Source organism: Carassius gibelio, chromosome B22 (genome assembly GCF_023724105.1).
Source record: "Carassius gibelio isolate Cgi1373 ecotype wild population from Czech Republic chromosome B22, carGib1.2-hapl.c, whole genome shotgun sequence".
In the NCBI taxonomy this organism is placed as follows: domain Eukaryota; kingdom Metazoa; phylum Chordata; class Actinopteri; order Cypriniformes; family Cyprinidae; genus Carassius; species Carassius gibelio.
Window position 1 is genome coordinate 8,600,998 of NC_068417.1, and position 25,115 is coordinate 8,626,112.

Consider the following 25,115-nt stretch of genomic DNA (forward strand, 5'->3'; position numbering starts at 1 on the left):
TAATAAATAAACAACATTAACTCACAAAGCACTGCTTAGTGTCACAATCATTTTTAATAGCTAGCATGAGTAGCTTCAGGGCACAAAAGATTGCACTGTATTTAATGGTTGTTTTTCTGAGGCAACTTTGAAGCTACTTACCAGAAAAAAAACTTTGCCTTTCTGAGGTGCTTTCAAAACTTTGGGTGTGTTTGACAGTGAGAAAAAAACGATGGGGGCTGATGCTCGTCGAGTTTTGGGGGGAAAACGCATCAATTGTAAGGGGCCTCGTACAGAGCCTTGGGGGACCTTCTTTCAACACACTACAGAAATGCAGTCTCTCCATCGACAGAAAATGCAGAAGCTTTTATCTTTAGATCCACTATGTGGAGAACATGCCTCTGAATACATAGCCCATCTCGTGTGTGTGTGTGTGTGTGTGTGTGTGTGTGTGTGTGTATTTGTCTACTGAAAGTGAACTGATCCATAGTCAGGAAGGAAAGCAGACTGACAGCTATTAGAGTGCAACTGTGCTGTCTTATCTGCTGCCTGATAGGAATCTACAAAGACCCACTGCAGAGATTATGAATTCATTACAGACAGTCCTCACACACACACACACACACACACACACACACAAAGGGTTCTATATATTCATAGTGAAAGGAGAGGTCATTCGTGTTCGCTATCATAAATATTAAACGTGACCGTCTTGTCGCTTTTGAATGAAAGAGAATATGACTGTTTTTCAAACGATGCAAGGGTGAGGTCATTCCTCCCTCACAGGACCAGAGGGAAAGCAGGTTCAAATGCTAATATGGATAGAAATGTACTGTGCTTTCTGTAGTAAACGGTCAGTGGAACAAGTGGGCGTGTCTACAATGTGAAATACGACACTCAGGGATGCCTGCGGTCTGTTTCTCTGCAGGATAACAGCAGAAGGACTCTTAAAGGATGAAAAGGCAAAAGCATTTATCAGAACTAAAAGCAAAAAAACCAAACAACATGCATCTTATGAGGTGCAGAAGCACAGAGGCAATGTGTTTCAGACGGTGCCAAAGAGACTGAAAGAAAGGGAATGTCAGGTAGAGGAGGAGAATGAATTTGGAAATAGTTTACCTAAAAATACACTCACCCTCACATCGTTTCAAAGCCAGACGGGTTTCTATCTTCCAAGGAACACAAAAGAAGATTTAGAGCAGATTTTTTTCCCTCTTTTCCACACAAAAACAACCATCGAGTGACTGCTCTAAACTGTATTTATCTTCAGAAAGGAAAAATGAAATATTAAATTAATATATACATAATTTGCACCATATTCCCAGCTTTCAACCATTATACAAAAGCTTAGGGACAGACCAAAATAAATTATTATTAGAATATTGTATGACTTATCATTAAAATACTATCAGTTATTATAATAATATACTGTATCAGTTCTCAAATGTCACTTACATTCAAATTAGTGTAATTCATGGTTATTTTTGTATTATTTAAATGGCTTTTATTTCTATATTTGTTTAGTTATTGTGTCTGCTTTTGTAAATTTCACTAGTTTTTGTAGATTGCATTCATTTTTATTTTTATAATTTTTTTTATTAAACTAAATAAAAAATTGAATTGCTTTTTTGACGTTTTTCATCTAAAAATTACAATTTCTTTTATTTCAACTAACATAAATGTTCAGTAGTTTTAGTTTACATTTGTTACCCTGACCTTGGTGTAATCAACTATTACTGATGTCACTGCTGGTGTAAAATGTTCCTGTTTCAAGATTTGAATGTGCACAGATGGCAAATTGCTAAAATACAATTCATATGACATCAGAAATTTAGAGCATATCTCATGTGGACTACATCTCAAACTCACTTACGTTTCATTCTTATGGTCCTGTCTGAAATTTGACGGAACTGGTCTCTATTAAAAAAAAAAATTTTTTGGAAATGAGCAGCATGAACATTCTGCCAAATATCTCATTTTGTGTTTTCCAGAAGAAAGAATTCATAGGGTTTGGAGTGACGTGAGGGTGAATTAATGATGACAGGATTTTCATTTCATAAACCATGCAAGGAGAGCAGGCGGGCTGCAGAAAAAAACTGTAACGGAAAGAAAGGGGAGCTCAGGAGACATGTGTGTGTGTGTGTGTGTGTGTGTGGAGGATGGCAGGCTGCCGCCGCTCTGTGCCGTGGATCTGCTGGCCTTATTTGGAGTCAGAGACTCTCTGGTTGTTTACCCAGCAGGTCAGAGGGCCGCTACACCGCAGCACTGCAGTGCAAACACACCGCCTGCACCGCCAGGAACTCATCAGCACATATCTGCTCCAGCCTGACACACACACACACACACACACACACTCACACCATCTATATCACCAGATTCATCTCCTACAAACACTCAGCATATAAAGAGAGGCAGCTACTAACTCGCTCTCTTAGAGACACATAAGCCTGGGCGATACAACTGATGTTTAATATATATGTGTACAGGACTTTCAACCAAACAGCCACTGGGGCAAAATAGATTTGTAATGTTTAATACAGGCTGAAATATATTGTTAAAAACAAGGAAATAAAATGAATGCAATTCAAGTTGTCTTTTTATATAAAAGTGTCTGCCAATGCATGAATGTAAAATAAAAACAGATCATAAAAAGTATATATATATATATATATATATATATATATATATATATATATATATATATATATATATATATATATATATATATATATATATACAGATATTTATAAGTTAGTGATACATTTAATAATAATAATAATAATACATATTATTATTATTTTATTAAATCTATTAATATTTATATTCACTCATTAATAGCATATATATTTTTACAAAAGCCACATCAAAACAATATAATGTAATATAATATTCATTATTATTCCTATTATTATTATTGTATTAATAATACTACTAATATTATTATTATTTTATCTTCATATTTATCATAATATATATTTATTATTATTATAGATAATATTATTATAACAATAGTCATAATAAATATTATTATTATTAATATTATTGATATTATATACAAATGTATTAGTGCACAATTATATCAAATGTGTATTAAATATTTGTTATTATTGTTCTTATTAATAATAATACAAGAAAAATATATGTGTATTGCATACAGAGTTAAAAGTAAATAAAAAACCTAGTCAAAATAATCAATGAATATTTTGCACAATATTCACTAAATTAATAATTATTTTTAATAAAATAATGTCATTTTAAGCTAATAATCTGTGTGGGTGTGTTTAGGACTAAAGTCCTGTGGGCTAACACAATGGCGGGTCAAAGCAAACAGGCCCGTGTGTCTGCGGATCCCACGCCTGCACAGACCCGTCCTGGACACAAGAGGATTTGCCCACAATGCACTGGGCCCTCGAGCGTCTCTAACTCGGTCTGACAGAGCAGATCTGCAGCATTCAGAGCCGGATCAGAGCCTGCAGTCCGGATATGATCAGAACTTCACTTCACAGAACCAGAGGACCACGGGAAGAACGAGTATTGTGTCTAGATTACACAACGTCACAGATATCATTTGATTTTGATATATTATAGCTTAGATTTGATTAAGGGCTTGAACACAAGCAAACGCACAAACAGAAAGGCGTATGTGACAATAACGGCGAGAAAGACTGATTATAGACATCACATGAATACAAAACGATCCACTTCATGAACACGACAGGTGCTCTGTCTGAAAGATATTAGCTGAAGACGCGAGAAGATATGTGGCTTTGATTCGCAAACACCAGGAAATTATACAAAACGTTATTTTACTATTAGTTATAATTCGTTATTTATAATTCTATTACATGTATAATTTTTTCCTGTTTATTATTATTATTATATTAGTTTTTTCAAATGTAGTTTTTCTTAGTATGTACTTTTTATATTGTTTGCTTTTTATGTTCTGTAAATTTTTTTTATGTTTTATTAGAATTTTAAAATATTTCCATATAGTTTTGATCAATATTTTGAATTTGTATTTTTCATTTTTGTTATCATTTTATATTTATTTTTAAAAAACATTTATTTTTATTGAAATTTTAGTTCGTCTACATAGTTTCATTTGTATTTTTAATTATTTTAATACAGCGAGTAAATAAAAAAAGGAAAAAAAAACTAGTTTTGGCCACTAGCTGAAATTAAATAATTTGATATTTTTTTATTTTCGAAAACTAGTAACAAATGTTTTTATGCAATAATTAAATGTACATTTATTTCATGATGATTTACTGCAGTGTTTCATTAAAGTTGCAGGACAAGGCCGAAGCCATAGAGGTAATGCGAAAGCGGCGTAAAGATTAATAGCTTTATTTAACTGCAATTTCGTCCGAAAGAGAACAACATATTAGAGAAACGAGCGTTTTTCAAGTTCAATGATCTGTGGCATCCGTACAGATTCACACGTCGCTGTTTCCCAGCGCGAGGGAGAGCAGAAATGAGCTTCACTGCCGTGTCTCACCTCTCAGCGTCTCAAACAGCCTGCGGATACGAGTCTGCATGCGTCGACCTGCTCTGCTCTCCACTCGACGGAAAGAAACCGGCGGCGAGCGTTTGGCCTGTAAGACGCCGCAGACTCCAGACTGAACTCCAGTCAATGAGAGCAAACAACAAGGACACACTCGAGTACTGCTGTTAAAAACAGATCACTGAAGAGCTGAAACAACTCAAAATTAACACTTCACCTCTAATGTGTGGCACAGACGCCAAAAAAACTGCCTTTCTGAACCAAATCAATCCAAATAAAACACTTTGGCCTCAAAGAGTGAATAAAAGTGCATTATATCACATAAAAGCACATGAATACACACATTAAGCCTGTACTGATATCAGTTTTTTACACAGAGGAATTATATATATAAAACTATATATAAAACTATATATATATATATATATATATATATATATATATATATATATATATATATATATATATATATATATATATATATATATATATATATATACACACACATATACATATACACTGTAAATCGATTAATCACGATTAATCACACGATTAATTACGATTAATTCCACCTAAAATTAAAATTATTATACTTTTTTTTTATTGCAATATTTTCGCATTCAATCCTTAAATGAAAGTAGAAACAACATAAAGACGGTATGTTTTAAATATTTGTTTAATGGCATATTTTCTTCATGTTTTAATTATTATTTTAAAAAAAAAGAAAAATTAATATTAAACAATAGATTTTTATGTTTGCCAATTCATTAAAATTAAGTTAAATATTAAATCACACAAATTTGACAAATATAATATATATGTATTATACAAATGTATTATACTCAGACCATGAATTAAAACTTTTTCACAGAAAGTGAATAGGGTTAAATAGTGTTTTATCTCATGATGGTTTTTACCTCTCTGCTGTTTTTAATATTCCTTCTGCTTCATTCTTCGGCTTTTGTTAGTGGCGTTTTCTTCAGCTGCCTCGGTAGGACCTTGAGCAAAGAGGAGAAAGAAAGAAAGAAAGATTATGAAAAGGACTGTCAAATGAACCTCTGCCTCCTGAGTTCAGAGCAAAGACTGCAGCTTTCTGAAGCCGCACGAGTGACCGTCTGCTAGTCAACACAAGAGCATCGATACACTGCTTTCAACATTTCCAGCAGTGTTTTCAGTTGTGATCACGTGTAATGAGGACAAGAAGATCATCGAAATATCACTAGTTATCATAAACGTTAACATGACGTTGAGTCCCTGTTGTGTTGCAAACACTTTCTGGAATACAAAAAAACATCAAATCAAATGTTCTTGCTTTTAAAAATGTTCAATAAAAAAAGTTCGCGACTTTATCGCAAACACAACAATGAAAGGACTCCTGTTGTGTTACACTACATACTAGCATCATATCAAAATACAAAATGAATCACTGAATGTTTTAAAATGCGCAATGAAATCTAACTTTTGCTGGTTTATTGCAAACACAATAACAAGACTTTGACCATGCAATTCATAATTATTTTGTGTCATGCACTTTTTTTTATAATGCAACACAAAATCAAGCTTCAAACGTTTAGAAATGTTGTTGTGCGACAATGCATATTTGTGACGCATTATGAACACAAAAACACACATCCTTGCTTCTAAAACATTCAATGACATTTTTTTGCTAGCTTATCGCTAACAACAGTAAAGAAACTCTCAGATCTGGTTGCTTTTCAATGCATACTTCAGGCAAAATCACACACAAAAAAAAAGGTTAATGAATAATTTTGCTAATTTTGCTAATTTAGACTTTGAGCTCCTGTTGCGCTACAATGCATACTTGTGCAGACACATTTACGCAAAACAAACACACATGCATAATTGTGATGTATTATGAATTGCAGACACATTTTGAATGCAAAACAAACACACAATTAAGCATCACTGCTTTGTAACTGAAATGCCACCTTTTATTGCAAACACAACAGTACCACGACTTTGAGCTCATGTGGTGATGCAATGCATAACTGTGCAATATAATGAATAGCAGACACATTACAGAACATGCACACAAGCATCGTCGCTTCGTCCCCTTTTTCGCTAGTTTATCGCAAATTCATCAGCAACTTTGAGTTCTAGTTATAATACAATGCATACTTTTATCGTATTATAAATTGAAGACTCTTTTCAGCACACAAAAACACATAATCAAGTGCCCTTGCTCTTTAAATGTTTAACCAATTGCCATTTTCACTAGTTTAGCGCACACACATCAGCAACAGGAACTTGACCTCTTACTGCGCTACAATTCATACTTGTGTTGTGTTATGAATTGCAAAACATTTTCGAATGCAAATGAACACAATATCAACTGTCCAATGTTTTAAAAAGTTCAGCTAAATGCCGATTTTAGTAGTTTATCGCAAACACAACAGTAACAAAATTTTGAGTTCCTGTTGGGCTACAATGCAACCTTATGTCGTATTATGAATTGCAAACTCATTTTAGAAAGCACAAACACAAAATCGAATCTCCAATGTCTTAAAATGAATATCAAAATGACACTTTCTATAATCTGTCGCAAGTATAACAGTGATGAATCTTTGCACTCCTGTTACAAAACAATGCACACTTCTTGTGACATTATTAAATTAAATTAAATTAAAATTATGCATGCTACTAATCATAATTGTGTTGTATTATGATTTTCACACATATTTTGCAACATAAAAACACACAAAGTCAACTGTCGTGGCTTTTTAAACAAACTTTTTACTTTTGCTAATTTATCGCTAATGCGAGAGCAATGCAACTTTGAGGTCATGTTACAGTATAATTATGAATATTATGTCATAATATGTCATGTCATGGATTGCAGACTCATTTCAAAATGCAAAAACAAAATAACAAAAGTCCCCACTTTCAAAATGTCCAACAAATTTATATCTCGGCTAATTAATCGCTAACGTAAAAGTAAACAGCAACACTAACAGTAAACCTGAAATCCTGTTGCATGCTACAATGCATATCTTTGTCATATTATGATTTCAGAAGCATTACATAAATACTCAAAACCAAGTGCCCTCACTTCAAAATTGTCCAATGAACTTCTAAGCTCCTCAATTCATTGCAAATGCATGACTTTCACGCTCGTGTAGCGCTGTCAGAAACGAGCTCTAGCTAGTTTTGTGTCCTTTATCTCTCAGCTCATTCTCCCTCTCTCCCGGCCCATAGATGAGCCTCAGCCTCCTTCGGGACGTGGTTTCCACAACAAGCAGCCAGCCAGCCAGCAGGCGGACATGATTCCTCGTCCTGACGGGATGCTTTAATTCGAGACTACCCAATCATAACCGCTGAGTGTCGCAAGAGGTCCCACAAGGCCTCGGGGCAGGGAGGGTGGGCCGCACAGCACCCTCTCAGCTTCGGCTGCCAAAACAAGACAGTGCCCCGTTCTGGGAATTTGTTTAATTTACGAGATTTATTCGGCGCACACGCGCTCCCTCGCAGCAGACACCCCCTCCCTCAGACGCTTCATCAATCAGGCTGAATGTAGCATAGCTGTGAGCTAACGCTAACGCTAGCCTGCTGGGGGGACGTGACAGTACATTAGCTTCTGTGTAAGGAGAGGACGGTGGGCCGTATGAGGGGCTGTAATGTACCGCAATGTGTCGCGCACTTGAGGGCGCGCTAATAAGAGTCTAAATGTGGCCGGTTTTCTCGGGGCCCCTCTAAAACTCTGGCATGGGAAATGGTCACTGCGCGACAGATGGCTGAGCATCATGGTGCAGGGTAAATCGGGAGATGGTGGAAGCGTGATGAAAAACAGTGTGCAAGAGGCTTCTTTGGAGCGCAGGAAGAGCACGGCACATGCTTTCAGAAGAACATGCGTGATGGGAAAAGAGTGAGGAACACATCCTGCACCCATTTTACTTTTCTTCAGGAGGATTAATATATATATTATAGTATATAATATATATAGACCTAATTACAATAATAATAATTATTATTATTATTAATAATAACAACAACAACAATAATAATAGAATAAATATGAATTGAAAAGTCTACACATGCATAGGTCAATTTAACAATAAAATAAAATAAAAATTACATAAATTTTGTTAATTTGTAATTTTCCACTAAATATGTCATTTATTAATTTATGAATCAATGCACATGTTTTTAATCAATGTTTGTAAACATTATTATTTATTTTTTTTACAAATCAACAATAAAAATTTATAATAAAAAATGCATTATAAAAAACTATAATTCATAATACAAACAATGATTATAAGCTAATACAAGACAATAAAAATAAAGAAATATTTACATTAATAGTTTATTAATAATAAATTCAATAATTGTTGAATAATGATTTCAAGTCTAAAATAATATATACATTTTTGTATACAAATAAAAAATAAATAATAAAAGTTTGCATCGCAACGCATATTTTCATTTATAATTAAATATTTTACCCTCGAATTCTAATTTATTAAAAAATATATATTATTTAATAAAGAATGTAACTAGAATCTTTTGAAAATAGAATTTTGTAAATTCAATTTAAGTTGTATCTAGACATGATTATTTTTCATTACTGTATTACGGCTACAAGAATGAGACTCTTTTTATTGTTGCATTAATGTAAAGATAATTTGTGTGTAAAATGTGCTTAATTGTTTAAAAGCAATTGTAATTTCAATGCATAATAATAATAATAATAGTTTATATAATATTAATGACAGTTAACTGTTTATTAAATAAAAAAATGGTTATTGATATAATTATTGTTATTATTATTATTATGCATCATGTATAGAGGCATGAGGAGAAATGCTAACAGAAGTCAGAGTGTGTAAATGTGTGTTTTCAGCAGTGAAGCGGCTCAGATGGATGTGAAAGCAGATCTGCAGTAAGTGTGTGGGTGACTTTGGGAGTGTTGTGGCGACCGCATCGAGCCGAAGCCCCAGAGGTCACAGCACAATGAAGAGCAAATTGATTCAGTTACCGGATAAATAGATCCTCGCTCCAAAGTCAGGAAAACTTATGGCTCGTGTGTTTTCATCGGCACTCCTGGGAACGTTTGCCTGACGCTGTCATCCGGATACTGGAGCTCCTGCTGAAGAACAGGAGAAATCCTCAAAAACTGCTCCTCAAATACAGCAACGACATTCAAGAAGACATCTGTGTTCCTCCATATACCACAGTCATCTCACAACCTGCTCATATTCGCCAAGAAAAACCAAAATCTGAAGACAGACGTCACAGATCTTGATTTGATCTCAATTACACATATATATGAAAAGTTTTTGAATTTGCAAAAACGGATAACTTCATTGTGTTTTTTCATTGTTTATTCCAATGAATCTCAGCCAACTGCAGTTTTTTTTTTGATTTGGTTAAAAAAATAACAAAATTACAGCTAACACAATAAAAACACGATTACATAATAAAAAAACTAGAATTTTTGACAATGAAACAAAACGAGTTAGATAAGAGTTATCTGTTGTTGCAAATAAACTCTTCATGTATATATAAATGTAATGATATACTACAAATAAGTAAAATATAACATTACTAATTCTGATGATCTTTAGCGTGTAAATACAGCAACATTAGTCGGATTCGCTCCTTCATTTCAAGCACTCTTGTTTTCTCCAGGAATAAATCTCTCCATCTCGACTTGAGTTTTATTAGCGGCCCTGTTCTGGCCAGATAAGTGCCACTGCTCTCCATTAAAAACAGCCAGCTTTTCTATAACTGCAAAATAATAATTACGGCTCGGCCTGTCAGTTCTTGTTGTTGTTGATCTGGACGGCTGAATCAGACAGCTGTAGCTCAATGACTGCCATCCAAATGAGCAGATCTTAAGCGCATCCTCATGATCCGCCTCATTACCCAGCTCTCAAAAGCTGGAATCCCTAAAAAAATTAATTATTGTGAGTTTTTTAATCAGAGTAATCTCATTGCCCTTGGCTGACATGGTGACATTGGGAAGAGCTCTCGGCCGCAGATGCATCGCAGCTGGAGGAATGGACACAAAGGATTAATAACGATAAACCAGTCGCTCCACACCTGTTTACGGCCAACGCCTAATCGCTCATGTCCGGAGAACCTGGAAAACCTGGAAAATTTCATACTATATGGGTGTTTGTTTGTTTTGTGAGTTGGTATTCTGTTTTTTGTTTTTTTGTAAAAGTAACAAATTTCATTGAAAAAAGTAAATATTTATGGTGTGAAAATGATTTATGTAATGTTTATGTAATATTTTCTGCTGTTGTGACGTCATTTAGACAACAACAAACAATTTTGCCACCAATAAAAATATATCAAAAGTTACTGTTCTTGTTTGCCAATGAAACAACTGCTTCAGAAGAGCTTAAAATGAGATATAAGATGGAAATACGTTAAGAAAACCAAGAAAGAAATATACGCAAATATCGCGTTTTAAAGTCACAGTACGTAAAAAAAAATTTATTAAGTTCATACACACAATAAAAAAAAAAAAAAAATTATGTACTGTGACTTTAAAATGCGATATTTGCTTATATTTTTCTTGGTTTTCTTATCATATTTCTATCTCATATCTCATTTTTAGGATACAAAAATGCAATTAAGCCATTTCTTTCAAAAATGTTACATAAAACGAGATACAGTAAAAATTACTCCCAAATTTTTAACTAACTGAACAATAAAAAAAATTGTAAAGTAAATTTATAAATCTTGTACATTTTATAAAAATTTAAAATTGAACATTTTGTCTTAACAGGATATTGTATCATTACTGCATAACAGTTTAAAATATATATTTTTTATATTATTGTTATTATTATTATTAAATAGAATTTGTGGGTAAAATGTGCTTGTTAGGGAAAATATCACAATAATAATAATTATAAGAAGAAGAATCTACATTTTAATTTTTTTTTTTTTACATTTTGAAATAATTATTATTTTAATTAAACAGTTAATGATAGAAATATTTTTTAATATTTTAAATTATATTTTAATATTCATACTATTTTAAATAATTAATATTTTTAACAATAATAATAATGGTAATGCATGTACACAGACATCAAATGCTTCCCAAAATGTTTTATCTGTAATTGTGATGGTGTAATTTCCAGTCCAGTGTATTTTTGAAAAAATTATGCAAAAACGATGAAAATACAATTTAATTTTGGACACTGGATATATTAATGGACAAATAATAAGAGACTGATGGAAAAAAACTGCACTTTAAGGGAGTTTATAAATCCGCATTATCAACAAGCCAGCATTAAATTAATCAGAGGTTTCTTATGAATATACATGACACACATAATCTGTGTTTATCCTGCTCGAGCGGTGGGGGTCATTTAGTTTATTATTATGACTCGATCTACTCGCTGGCGGATTTGTGGCGCGGGATTCCAGGCTGCCTTTGACCTCGGGAACGCCGGACCAGAGCCGGATCATCCACGCTAATCCAACCTCATTAGAAACGAGCCGTATGATGCCGCCGTCCGCGGATAAATAGCGGCTTTGATGGCGAATTTAAAACATTACTGCGGATCAAAACCCCTGTAAATAACCCGCCCGCGAGAGCCACGGCGAGATAATGATGATTGCAGAGACAACATGTGCATTATCTGCGGAAGAGGGAGCGTTTGAATGGGATCTGGAGGCTTTTATCCAAATGAAAAGCCCGCGGTCGTTTAAACCTGCGCGATGCCGTTGACATTCTGGCGCGCTCTTTTCCCGCTCTCGGGGCGCGACACTATATGAGATCACTCGGAGGAGATTGTAGAGGCAAATAACACGGCGAAAGAGAACGGGGTGCGAAGATAAACCCGTCTGCCATTTTCAGAAATACATTTATTGGGTCAGGAAGTTCACAGATTGATCACAGCTAACAGGTCAGGACTCAATCCCTGCTGTTTTCTGAGGGAAACGGGAGGGAAAACTACGCCGAAAGCTGTGAGAATATACCGCTAACTGATAAAATCATAAAATAATATAAATGGCGTTCAAAGAAAGGAGTAACCTTCCTGGGGTGCGTTTCCCCCACACCATAGTTGCAAACTAATTTAGTTACTTTGTTGGTTGCAATTCAATTTCCCATTGCTAACAGGTTAGCAACTATGGTTTTGGGAAACGCACCCCTGTATAGTTTAATGACCACAAAGTAGCGTGTCCAACCAAACTCAAAACTTATTTGAGTTTTGATTACAGGTTAAAATTAGTTTTGATTGCAGTTTAGGCTACTTTATAAACGGTTTGCTTTCCCATACATTTTAAAACAAGGTGTCATTCTCCTTCTTGTAACAATGTATTTTAACAGTGTATTTTATACAATTAATACTATCATAAAGTGCAACTTTACTATGCAAATATATATATATATTTTCTTTACATTACAGTAATGAAATCTATCTGAAAATAAAAAATAGCCAGAGAAAATGTGGTTAAAATGTCATGGAAATGTCAACCTGTCAAACAAATAAAAAAGAAAGAAAGAAGAAAAATTTGTTTAAAAAATGTAAAACTCATTCTAGAGAGAATCAGTTTGGACAAAATTTGTGTCTTTCAGTATTTAATTGTAAAATAAAAATATATATAAAATGTAAAAACTTAATTTAATACAATAATTTAAACTACAATATAAGTTAATAAAAGGACATTAAAATGGCAAAAACTGTTTAAAATTAAAATCTGTAAAAATATCTAAATATTAAGAAATATAAATAAAAAAACTTGTACTAAAATATCTAAAATGTAAAAATAAAATAGACATAAAAAAATTTATTAAAATGGCAAGAGATCAACAAAAGTACTAAAAGATTAAAATTGAAATTAAAACTAAAAATATAAAAAAAACCTTGGTGTACTAAATTATTAAAATTAAAACAATATATAAATAAATATATGGATGTTTTCTGGTTCTGTTGGACCACTTGGCGTCCAATCTGGATCGTAAAGTGAAACCAGTTGAGAACCACTGATCTAGATCTCGATCAGCTCAATCACCCAATCACTCAGGACGTCCAGCAGCAAACCCCGTCGAGCTCCTTAAATAAATTAGCGGCACGTGATCCTCCTCAGATGTGATCTTTGTTCCTGTGGAAATGAAACTTGGAGGCATTTAGCGAAGGTGCCCAGAGTAAGCGGCTCTGAAGGCCGGATGTAATCAGCGGCTGTGAGTAATGGCGAGAGTTACTCCAGCCTCAGACACCAGATATGAATCTACCTCAGCTCTAATTGATTTATACACCAGCGCTTTATTGCCAGATTCCTCTCAGCCTCTATTATGAACATACACCGCTGCGACAGCAAACAAATAGAGCCATTACTTATTTAGAAAGAGCCTGCTCCCAAGGTAGGACGGCCTGAAGAGGACTGCGTTTCAGTTCCAAATGTGAACGCCAAGCATTTGCTCTTTGATCGTGTTTGACCAATTACAAAGAACCAGTCTGAAAGAGAAAATGTACTTAGTTGTCATAAAAATAACAACACAATACAAGACCCCTAAAAAAACGGTATGTTTTTTAAACCAAAATAAATAACAAAATTGCATATAATAATATAACTGAATATGAAAAAAACATTTAGTATTATTATTATTAATAAAATATGTTAATAAAACATCATCAAACATCATTTTTTTTAATTGTCAGGAAAATAATGTAACCATTTAAAAAAATAGTCCTAAAAAGTGAGGGAATGTTCAGGACAAACAGACAAACCATCATCAGTCCATCAGACCAATGAGAGAAGTCCCGCCCACCTGTTATGACAGCCAATCAGCTTTCAGCAACCAGCAAAAAATCTCTTTTATAAATACAGTTTATACAAGCTCAAATCACACTATGATGACTATTTTTTCAGTGATTTGTTGCCATATTTTATTGTTGACATGGAAATAAAATGTAATAATGGAAAATACGTACTGAAACTGAATGAAAACATTTGAAAATCATCATTATATTCATGGGATTTTAACTATAACTGTACCAAATTTGGAAAATGCAATTTGTTTTGTTTAGTATAATATATATACAAAATATATAAAGAACATTAAAAGTAAATATTTTGTATTATTATTGTTATTTGTTTTTATTTCTCACTTTATTTTCACTTTTTTAATGTTAATATGATTAAATGTAACTTGCTATATTAAATTCAAATTAAATGTAACATTTTAAATCTATACATAACATTTTATTTTAAAATTATGCAAATTTTTTAATTACTTTAAAAACATTTTTTTTCAAATGGTACAATTGTTAAATATAAAAATTAAATTAAATTAAATTCACTATATACAAAAATGTGAAAACTATATAAAACATCTTATAATAAAAATACATTTTAACATTTAATATTTTTATGTTTAAAGAATATAAAAAAATATTACGATTATGAAACTAACTATAACATACATTTTTAAATGCGTCTTAATAATTAAAATGATTAATTTTCCAATTAAATATGAAATGTAAAACCTATAAAAAAGTTTTATATTAAAAAGTTATTAATATTAACATTAAATTATTGCATATAAATATACAAGCCTTGAGTACACATAAACTGATAGCATAAGAGTCTAAACTTATTCTTGAGTTTTAACATGAGGACACAGATAGGGTATATCTGATTTATTTATTAATATAATTTAATCTGGTCCTCATCTTTCATTACATAATCAATCTTCAAGTTTTTCAAAATTAGTCTTATAAACATCTTCCAAATGACGAGTCTCCCGCTAATAATGATGACACTGGTGTGGCGTTTTGTCTCAGAAAGACCATCATTCTGATGCTAATGTTAATCTGAACGCAGGCAAAAATAACACCCTTTTCAATATTCAAGGCTGTTTCTTCATTGAAGTACAGTAGATAGGTTAATCTGGACCAAACCCCCCCCCCCCCCCCCCCCCCAAAGACATCTAGTGTCAAACAGAAAAATAAAATAAAAAATTGAACCGTACGTTAATGCTATCTGGTGATCATTGTACATGTATTATTATCATTATTTTACTAAATAAAAAACAAAAAATACATTATTATTATTATAAAATTATTATTATTATTGTATAATTATTTGATTATTTTATTTTTCTTAAAGATTAAATGAAAATGCCTTTTAGCTTATTTTTATTTAAATCCTTATTATTATTTGGTTCTTTAATTAGATTTTTCAAATAAGAATATTATTTAAAAAATATGTAAAATATTACCATTAATGTAATCATTATGATAAAAAAATTTATATAAATATTATTATCTAAATAATATAATTGAAATTGCACTTTCTCTCACTTCTGCTTCGGTTTCCTCCACCTTCCCAAAATCCCATTTGAAGATTTGTATCCATCACTGTTTACTCTCAACATGCACTTAAACGGCGCGAAAGAAAGTGGAGGGAAAAACCACTTAAAACGTGTGAGCGAGGTAACAGCAAACATCACCATAACCAGGAAGCAATTCATCCAAATTCAATTTCTGGCTGATTTAAAGCGAGTACAGCCAACATGTAAAACCAGGCTTTTATGGGAATTGATCCTCACTTTCCCTGCTGTGTCCTGTATTGTAGCGTAGCGACTAGCATCACCGCTAAGAGCCTCACTCTCCTGACGCCAGCCGTCTCCGTTTCTGACCTGCACTTCTGAAACACGCTGTACTTTCTGCTGGACAAAACTGTCTGATGATAGTATTATGGATGAGGATGGGAATTACAAACGATTACAGAAATGAAGTCATTTTGAAATAGCACTCCAGCACAATTATACATATACTGTAGTAGACAAAAAAAAATCTTGTTTAGCATAATTTATAAACAAATAATACTTTTATATTAAAATATGTAAAATTATTTTTGTATAATAATAAATTGTAATATTTACAATTATAAAATATTCTTAAAAAATTAAATGTAATGAAACATCATAATTGTTTATTTTATTAACAATTAATGTTTAATTAAATTTTAATTTAAAGAATATTTTAGATTAAAAATAACTATTAAATATTAAAATTTACTTTTTATATTAGAATAATTTTTTATCAAAACGTTAATTGTAATAATATTATGTACAATTTTATTTTAAAAGCCTTTTTCATATGTAAAAAAAAATAATTACTAATAATTAACGTTAAATATATAATATAAAAACAATTACATTTTTACTTTTTATTAATAAAAGTTAATTTAAAAATGTTGAATAAATATACTCACTTTTTATTAAAAATTTTATTTTAATGTTAACATTTATCTATTAATCAGTTATGAAATAGTAGTATTTAATTAGACTTCATTCAAGACTGATTTGAGGCAGTTTTATTATTTTATTTAATTCACTCGTAAATTATATAAAAATATATATATAATGAAATATATTAAATATAATATATTTAATATAATAAATTTTATTATAAAATAAATATAAAAATTATTAAATCAATAAAATTAACTTTTTACTTGATTAATAATAAAAAAAACGGTTAATTTATTTGCAACGTGTCATGACATGACAAATTTTTCCAAATCCTCACTTAACAACGCCCAGTCTTTTTCTCTCATCACATTTCATTCAATCAGCAAGCTCACAACATCTAAGGACCGCTAATGCAAGCAGAATGTCCTGAAAATCATTCCTCGGTGGCTTTTTTAAATGAATCTGGATCTGAATAAGCACCAATCTGTGAACTAGCGTATATAAAAGCCTCCATTAGCATAAAACCCACACAGCGAACTTCATCTACGCTGTTAGCGTCACCACAAGCCCATTCATTACAACACAATCGGCCCTTTTTACAGAAACCAGCTCTGATACATCGAGAGCACTCATCAGAAATTCAGATAGCTAAATGGATGCTAGCAGCTTCTCATCTCTCAGCTAACACAATAAATAGGGGTTTGGCAGCTTGGCGTCAAGTGCGGGGTGTCGGCGCTCCCTGAAGGAGATGTCCTGCTCCTACAGACGGCCTCAGGCATGGATAAGAGGATTATTCTTCTATTATCGGCCCCGGGAGGGCATTAGCGCGGCCCCTGCTCCAGCGTTCAACAGGGCAGGACCTTGCCCTCAGCGACAACATCATAATGGATGGATGCAGTCACCGCCGGGAAACCAGGCCGGTCGGGGTCAAACGAACATGCGCTTTAGCCTTGGAAAACTGGCATCCAACCGCTACTAGCATGCTAACTCGTTCACCTCTCTCCGAGAAGCGATGCGGATGTGGAGGAGACGGTACTGTCAGTCTGTGATAGGGTTTTTTTCAAGGGCAAGTTTAATTCCCACGGCCAGAGCTAAAGTCGTTTCCTGTTAGCGCGCAGATCGGAGAGAGCAGCTTCACTTGACGTATACGAACCAACGCAAACAAACGCAATGGAAATCAACAGGGCCTGGAGAAAGCTAACATTGTGGATGTAAATCTACTAAAACTAAATGTCATGTGACTAGCAACTCTAAAGCTGCTAGTATCAACGAAGTATGGATAATGCTAACTGGCTAATTTAGCAAGTCCCATTCACTTCCCTCATGAGCCTTGATGTCAAAAACAGCAGACAGGAGAAATTAAAGTCACTTTGAGAGCTTTCGAAACAAAAGCAGACACCGGAAAAACATCTACTATAATATGGCACAATACTAGCGATATACTGCTAATTCAAAGAGTAACTTCCTGTTAGCACGCAGAAGTTTACAAGCAAACTCAATGAGGATCAACAGCGACTTAGCTAATGTTAGCTTAGCTAATGTTGTGGATGTGAATTAGATGACGCTAAATGTCATGTGACTAGCAACTCTAGCGCTGCTAACATAAATGACATCTTGACGATGCTAACTGGCTAATGTACCAATAACATAGCAAGTGCCAAAACCTCCTTAAATTTGGCATCAAACACAGCACACATGATACATATTTCAAAGTCTATTTCATACTTTAAAAAGACTTCAGAACTACCATTAACAACTACTATAATATGTCGAAATATTGACGATATACGGCTATATTAAAAAAGCGTTTCCTGTTAGCATGTGGATTGGCAAGGACATCTTCACTTGATGTTTTTATGAAAACACAATGCAGATTAACGGAGGAGAAAAATGCTTGCAATTCCATTTAAAATCTAATCCTTCTTCCTCAATAAAGCCAATCGATTGGCTAAAACAGCTTTCTATAGGTACTTTATTCAATGCCTAATTTAAAAATATAAATTTTATATATATATATATATTACCTAAGATTGTATCTATTCTTAATCAAGTAAACGTTAACTAGTATGTTTTTAATGACACATTACATTGCAGAAGCTAAAGCGATCAAATTAAACATTTCACCTTTGTTTTTTCATTTAGTCTTTAGTTACCGAGCCAACAGCTTAGCCTCCTAGCATAGCAATGCTAACTGCTAAAGACATTTTGATCAGCTACAACAAGATATCACACTATCACAAAAACCTACTTTTGATCAGGTATTAATGTAGTAGGTGTCGATCTGAAAATGGCGTAAAACTAAAGCTAACGATGCTACGCTAACTAGCTAAACTCTGAATCCAGGCAATAATAGCTTTTTCTCAATTATATCCTTCAACAAGATGATTATAAGCCCGGAATCTGCATGAATCACAACATCTCAAACACCGATTTAATGCATAAAGCATCAAGACACAAAACCACACTTTAACAAGAAGTCTTTAATGAAGCAATAAACGCCGCGAATGACGCAATCGAACCAGAAATGATGCCATATTGACAATGCCATATTTCTCTAGCTTTTTATTTCCTGACAAGCACAGGAAGCGTTTCCTGAGCTAATGCAGCATAATGAAGAGCAAAGGCTGCACATTAGCGTTCAGAAGAACATGAGGAGCTTCGCTGGAACGGATCGCTGACTGTAACGGACACCACTGAGGGTCTCTTATGGAGAAATCAGCCGTTCCTCATATAATTACTGTCAATCAGGGAAGCAGGAGAGCATGGAGACGCCACACAGATGTGATCTACAACACAAATCATCCTGTGATGCTACAAGACGTCCTGCTACAGGACACTAGCCTAAAGATCACAAAACACACCTGTGATGGCCTTATAACACCCACTGGTTCACAATGACAAACTTATCACAAAAGATTTCAAATAACGTTTAGTTATTTAAAAAGTATTATATTTTTATTAATATTATGTTTTTTCATTGATTCATTTTTAAAGAAACAATAAAACGAGTCAATTTGGGAAACATTATGACAGCAAAAAAGATGATTAAAATCATTAAAAAAATATATATAAAAATCTTGGATATTTATATTTACATAAATATATACTTTTTCTTAATATTCCTTTTAATTTATTATAATATTAATATATTTTACTAATAAGCCCATTTTAGCAAGATTATAAAATTAGATAGACACAAATAAAAAGTACAAATTTTTTAAATGTACAATATAATGTACTATTATACTGTATAATACAATAAAATATAATAAAATATTTAATATTACATTTTTCAATAAATTAAATTATCAGTATTTATCAGTATTTTCTATAAATAATGAGATAATGAAAAATAATTGTATATATTATATTTAAATAATAATAATATATAAATATATTACACAAAACAACAGCAAAAAACACTCAAGCTACTGTAGTATTAAAAAAAAAAAAATCTATGTTCACTAAATTGCGATATATATAAGAAAATGTAATGATTTAGTTTAAATAAGAACCATTGGTTTATTACTGTATCTAGTGTATGATGAGGTTGATGTGTAAATGAGAATTGACTGCATGCTAGCAGTGACGTGGCTAAAGGAAAGACAAGCAGGGCTTCATTGGAAATCTGGACACGTGAAACGAACAACTCCAGCGAGAAATGCACTTAAACCACAACACAAAACTCAAAGAGCGATGCTGAAACAGAGTTTATATGAACCGAAACACGACATCTAACAAATAAATGATGCTGAAGTGATTCATATTGACAAGAAACGACACAGAATTTCAGATAAAGATCGAACAAAAGGGCCTCCTGTGTGGCCAAAATTGATTTTTCCTTCCTTTTGTGATGTTTTCTTTGTAAACCGTGTGTTTTTGGGGATATTTGACCCTGTAACACACACACACACACACACACACACGGGACCCGGTCCCTGGGGACGCGGAGGCAATCTGCTGAGACGAAGGGCCCGAGCAATGAAAGAGCCTGTGATTGCGTTCGACCGCGTCTTAAAAAGATGTCATACATCAAACGGTGCGGCAGATAAAACGGCGTCCCGCGCGAGTTAATCAGCCGAGTGCTTGCGCCGACACACAAACATTTGTCTCAATCTCACGCAGAGGCTCCCGGACGCCTCGTTCATTAAAACACACAACTGTAAATAACTTTGGATAACGCCATTACAACAAAGAAGAATCAGACGAGATGAAGCGACGCGTGCAAACAAGCCGACCTTGAAGCTTCTGTGAACTCATTTACGGCTAAATTACAACTACAAACAGCATCTGAGGCGCTCAAATTAACCAAATTAAACAGCCAATCTCCCGACGATGCGAAAGCATTATCTAGGTACTTCTACTTTTACCATTTTTTGCAGTACATGTGCATTGTTTAGTAAAAAAAACAGGGAAATCTATACTTAAAACAAGAAAAAGTCTTAATTCGGGATATGTTGACTTATGTAAGATTGATTCTTAAGTGAAATGAAAGATAAAGGGTTTTAAAATATATATATTTTTAAAATTATATAATTAAATTAATAATTGATATAAGTAATAATTAATTAATATAATTTTTGTAATATATTTTTTTCCAGAAAAAAATAAAATAATAATAATTAAACTATGTAAATTTAATTAGAATCAATTAAAATAATTGATAAAAAATAAATATTTGAACAGATATACACACAAAGTATGTATACTATACTGTGATTTACTATTAATAAAATTAATTTCAATAGTTTAATGCTTAAAAAAAAAGGAGGTCACAAATGTGGTAGGACTTAATTCAAGATATATTTTCTTAAACAATTCTGAAATTAAAAAAAATTAAAATAAGTGTTTATTTTCATCAAATAATATTTAAATGTTATTTGAACTGCGTCATTATTTATTTAAAAAAAAAAAGATAAGGCATTGCCAGTCACTATACAGTAATATTTAACAAATTATTTACAATTATAATTAATGTAAATGTTTATAATACATTAAATAATGTTTTTGTTATAAAAAAATCTAATCAAATCAAATAAGAAAATTTTACTTAGAAACAAAATTTTAAGTATTTTAATAGACTGCTAAAAGCTCACAAAAATATATATATTTAAAAAATAATTAATTAATAAAAGTCAGCTTTTTAATTAGAAGGCAATATTTAGTGGACACTTTGTAGCATGCAGTATTCCATTTGGAACAAAGCTAATTCTTACTTTATAGAATCTCGAATATAACATTCTATTCTATTTTTATGATAAAACTATCATGTAAACTATCATTACTCAAGGTGAAATCTGAATATCAGACCTTATTTTTCATGATAAACACCCTCAAATGTTGCTATTTGTAACACGCTCTTGAGTAAGAACCGGGCATCCTCATTCCCAGCTGATTGATTAACAGTCACTTTCTGAAACAAGCAAATGAAAATGAGCTAAAGCAGCCGATCTCAGTCACAATGCCACAGAAAAACCAATAAAACAATCAATGAAAATGTAAGTTATATGAACCCTCAACTGAGGGTTATGAATCCCACGGTTCCCTGTGACAAACACAGGGCACTTAAGGTAAAAAAAAAAGACTTCATGCGGCAAGAAACAGCAATAAAATATAATTTATAGTCTATTTACTTCAAAATTAAAATGCGTTACTTGCATATTCAGATATTAAATCTTGTTTTCTGAATTAAAATATTATATTTCTGAATTTAAAAAAAATATATATTATTACTTTAGTAACCATTATTACTTTATAAAAATTAAAAATAAAAACTACATTTTTCTGACATTTTCCAGAGAATAAATGTAAATATCTTCATTTTACCGAAAAGAGCAGCTGGAACATTCTTCAAAACATCTAATTTTGCATTTAACAGAAATTCAACATTCAAAACCACATGGTATATGAATGATGACATAAATCTTATTTTCATGGTGATCGTAGTGTATTAGATGTTAATTTGGACAAAAACAAATATGCTAATTGACTATTAAACCGGAAAAAAAAATGCACAGTAAAAAGGTTTTTTTAAGCTATAAATGAAACCGATATCAATGGAGTGGGTTTCACAAGAAAATACTTCTTTAGTCCTTTTGCTTCAAAATTTAAATGTGTCACTCGCCGATAAAAACATGAAGAGCTGTTTTCTGAATAAATTAAAAAATTAAGCTTATGATTAAAACAAAAACAATATCTTCCAGTGATTAGAAAAATAAACTTTAATTCAAACAGTATTATGACCACATTAGAAGATATATTTTATTGTTTTAAGCAAAAATTCTTTGAATTTTAATATTTTTTTTCCAAAAAACAACACTTCATATCTTAATTTTACGGAAAAGAGCAGCTTGAACATTCTTCAAAACCTCTCGTTTTGTGCTTTACGGAAGAAAGTTAATCAAATGGGTTTCAAAAACCACATGGAGTGTGTAAATAATCAATTTCAGGGTTATTTACATTAATTTGAACAATACCAATCTGCTAAATTATTTATATTTACTAAAACAAAGGGTTTCTACCTCAAAATTGAGTTTAATTCAAGATTTACATCAAAAACACATCCTGTTTACCTCAGTTTTGGCGTTTAAACGTCTTTTGTCAACATAATACTGTGCTCCATCTCTGTGGACCCTCTTAAAAAATGTCCTCTAACAGCAAGCCCTTGACAAAAAGCATCCATCTGGTGTGTTTTCTCTGAGGAAAGCCATCAGCGCTGGGCTTCGGAGCGGCTCTGGTGACACGGAGGAATGTGTATCAGCTCACGCCGGTGAATTACATTCTGTCAATATGGAGACACAATAGAGGTCATGACCTCTCATCCCGCCCTCGCTCGCTTAATGAGAGCGTCGAAAACCGCCTTCACCTCCTTCTCAAGCGGCTAGCTGTGGTTTTTCTCTGCCTCTTTTAGCTTGTTATCGTCAGGTCAGTCTCTTTAAAACGCCAAGGTTCATGGTTTAATATAGACGGCATTCACGGGAGAAACAGATTGTGACCTTGATGAGAGCTGTGCTTTTTAAAAAATACGGAACATTAAATTTAGCACAAAAATGTCAACGCAGGAGTAAAATAATGAGTAAATAGGCTTCTCTATAAAATTTCATCTACGCTTACAAAGACATGTTTTAGTGTTTTGAATTAAACATGAAATGTTGAGTTAGAAAGACCTGAATAGCATTTTCTTGTAAAAAATAAATAAATACTCCTATTATCTTTTAAAAATCTTTTTTATAGCACATTTTTCTTTGTTTTTTATTAAATAGCAGTTATTTAGTGGATTTTTTTTATCCAAATTAACATCAAATACACTTTGATCGTCCTGAAAATAACATTTCTGTTCATATTTACACACTCCACAAGTTTTAAGCCCATATGACTTTACCAAAATAAGATATTTTGAAGAATGTTTAAGCTGCACTTTTTGGTAAAACGATACATAGAACGGATGCAATTGATCCAAATATTACAAAAATATATATATTTCTAATGGATATATATTAAAAGTTTTTAAATAAAATAACAGTAAACAGGAATTTCTACAGTAAAAATGTAATTAAAACATTAAAAATGTTAAATTTAAAAATATAAAAATAAAATGCAATTTAAAATAAAATAAAAAAAATCAGTTTACTTATTAATAATACTTGAAGGTTGTGGTATTTTTATGCTTATATATATTTATGCACTTTGTAAAAAAAATTACAGAATGATGACAGAAAATGTATCTTTCTATATATATATATATATATATATATATACATAAAAGTTCAGCCTATGTAGACTGTATACATTCAGTCCACTACATTTCCACTACACTAGGCAGATTTCTCAAAAATGTGTTTTTAAACAAACAGGGGACAGACAAGAAGGCAGAGGCCAAGATGCCCAAAGGCTCATCTTAAGAAATGTTTTGCACTATGAACAGGGACTGTGTTGATGCTGTCTTCTGAATTATTAATTAGCAGACAACAAGGAGTCGAGTCGCTGGAAATTATCTGAGGAAAGGTCAACTCAGGGTCTCGCGTTCTCTCTCTCGACTCGGGTCGCCAGCGTGAGGAATATCCCTCCTTCGTGAGCAGCACATCTTAGATGTTTAGCCAGTGCTCCCAAAAGCCACTGGATTTTCAGTGGAATATGTAATGAACTCTCTAACAGAGCGAACTCAAAACATCCGAACCGCTCAACCTTCTCTGGGAATTCAGTGGATTACAAAGATGTGGAACTAATGCAGTGTTTGGGAAGTGAGACTCGCTTGCCAACATTGAAACTGCTCTTAAGCTACTCTGCTTTTACAGACAAAACACTAGCTATTTGTAGCTATTAGAAAAGAATGATATTTAAGGGGGAAAACAGCTTGGAATGGAGAAGTAGTTTAGCTACACAAGCTAACAAAAGCAGCTAAATATATGCTTTTTGTAAAAATGTAGGAAAAATAAACTACAAGCT

The 25,115-nt window shown here is 32.5% G+C and overlaps 1 protein-coding gene across 14 annotated transcripts in view; it reads right to left on the reverse strand.

Moving 5' to 3' along the window:
* Positions 1 to 25,115, reverse strand: part of LOC127987450 (receptor-type tyrosine-protein phosphatase S) — a 190,140-nt gene that overhangs the window by 143,733 nt on the left and 21,292 nt on the right. For 12 of the 14 annotated variants that reach the window (XM_052589787.1, XM_052589785.1, XM_052589781.1 and 9 more), the window contains exons 2-3: positions 9,480 to 9,590; positions 5,401 to 5,481 (exon numbers count right to left, since the gene is read on the reverse strand). The gene's annotated coding sequence lies outside the window, so the exon portion shown is untranslated. The remainder of the gene's footprint in view (positions 1 to 5,400; positions 5,482 to 9,479; positions 9,591 to 25,115) is intronic. The other 2 variants (XM_052589783.1, XM_052589784.1) reach the window with 2 other exon arrangements.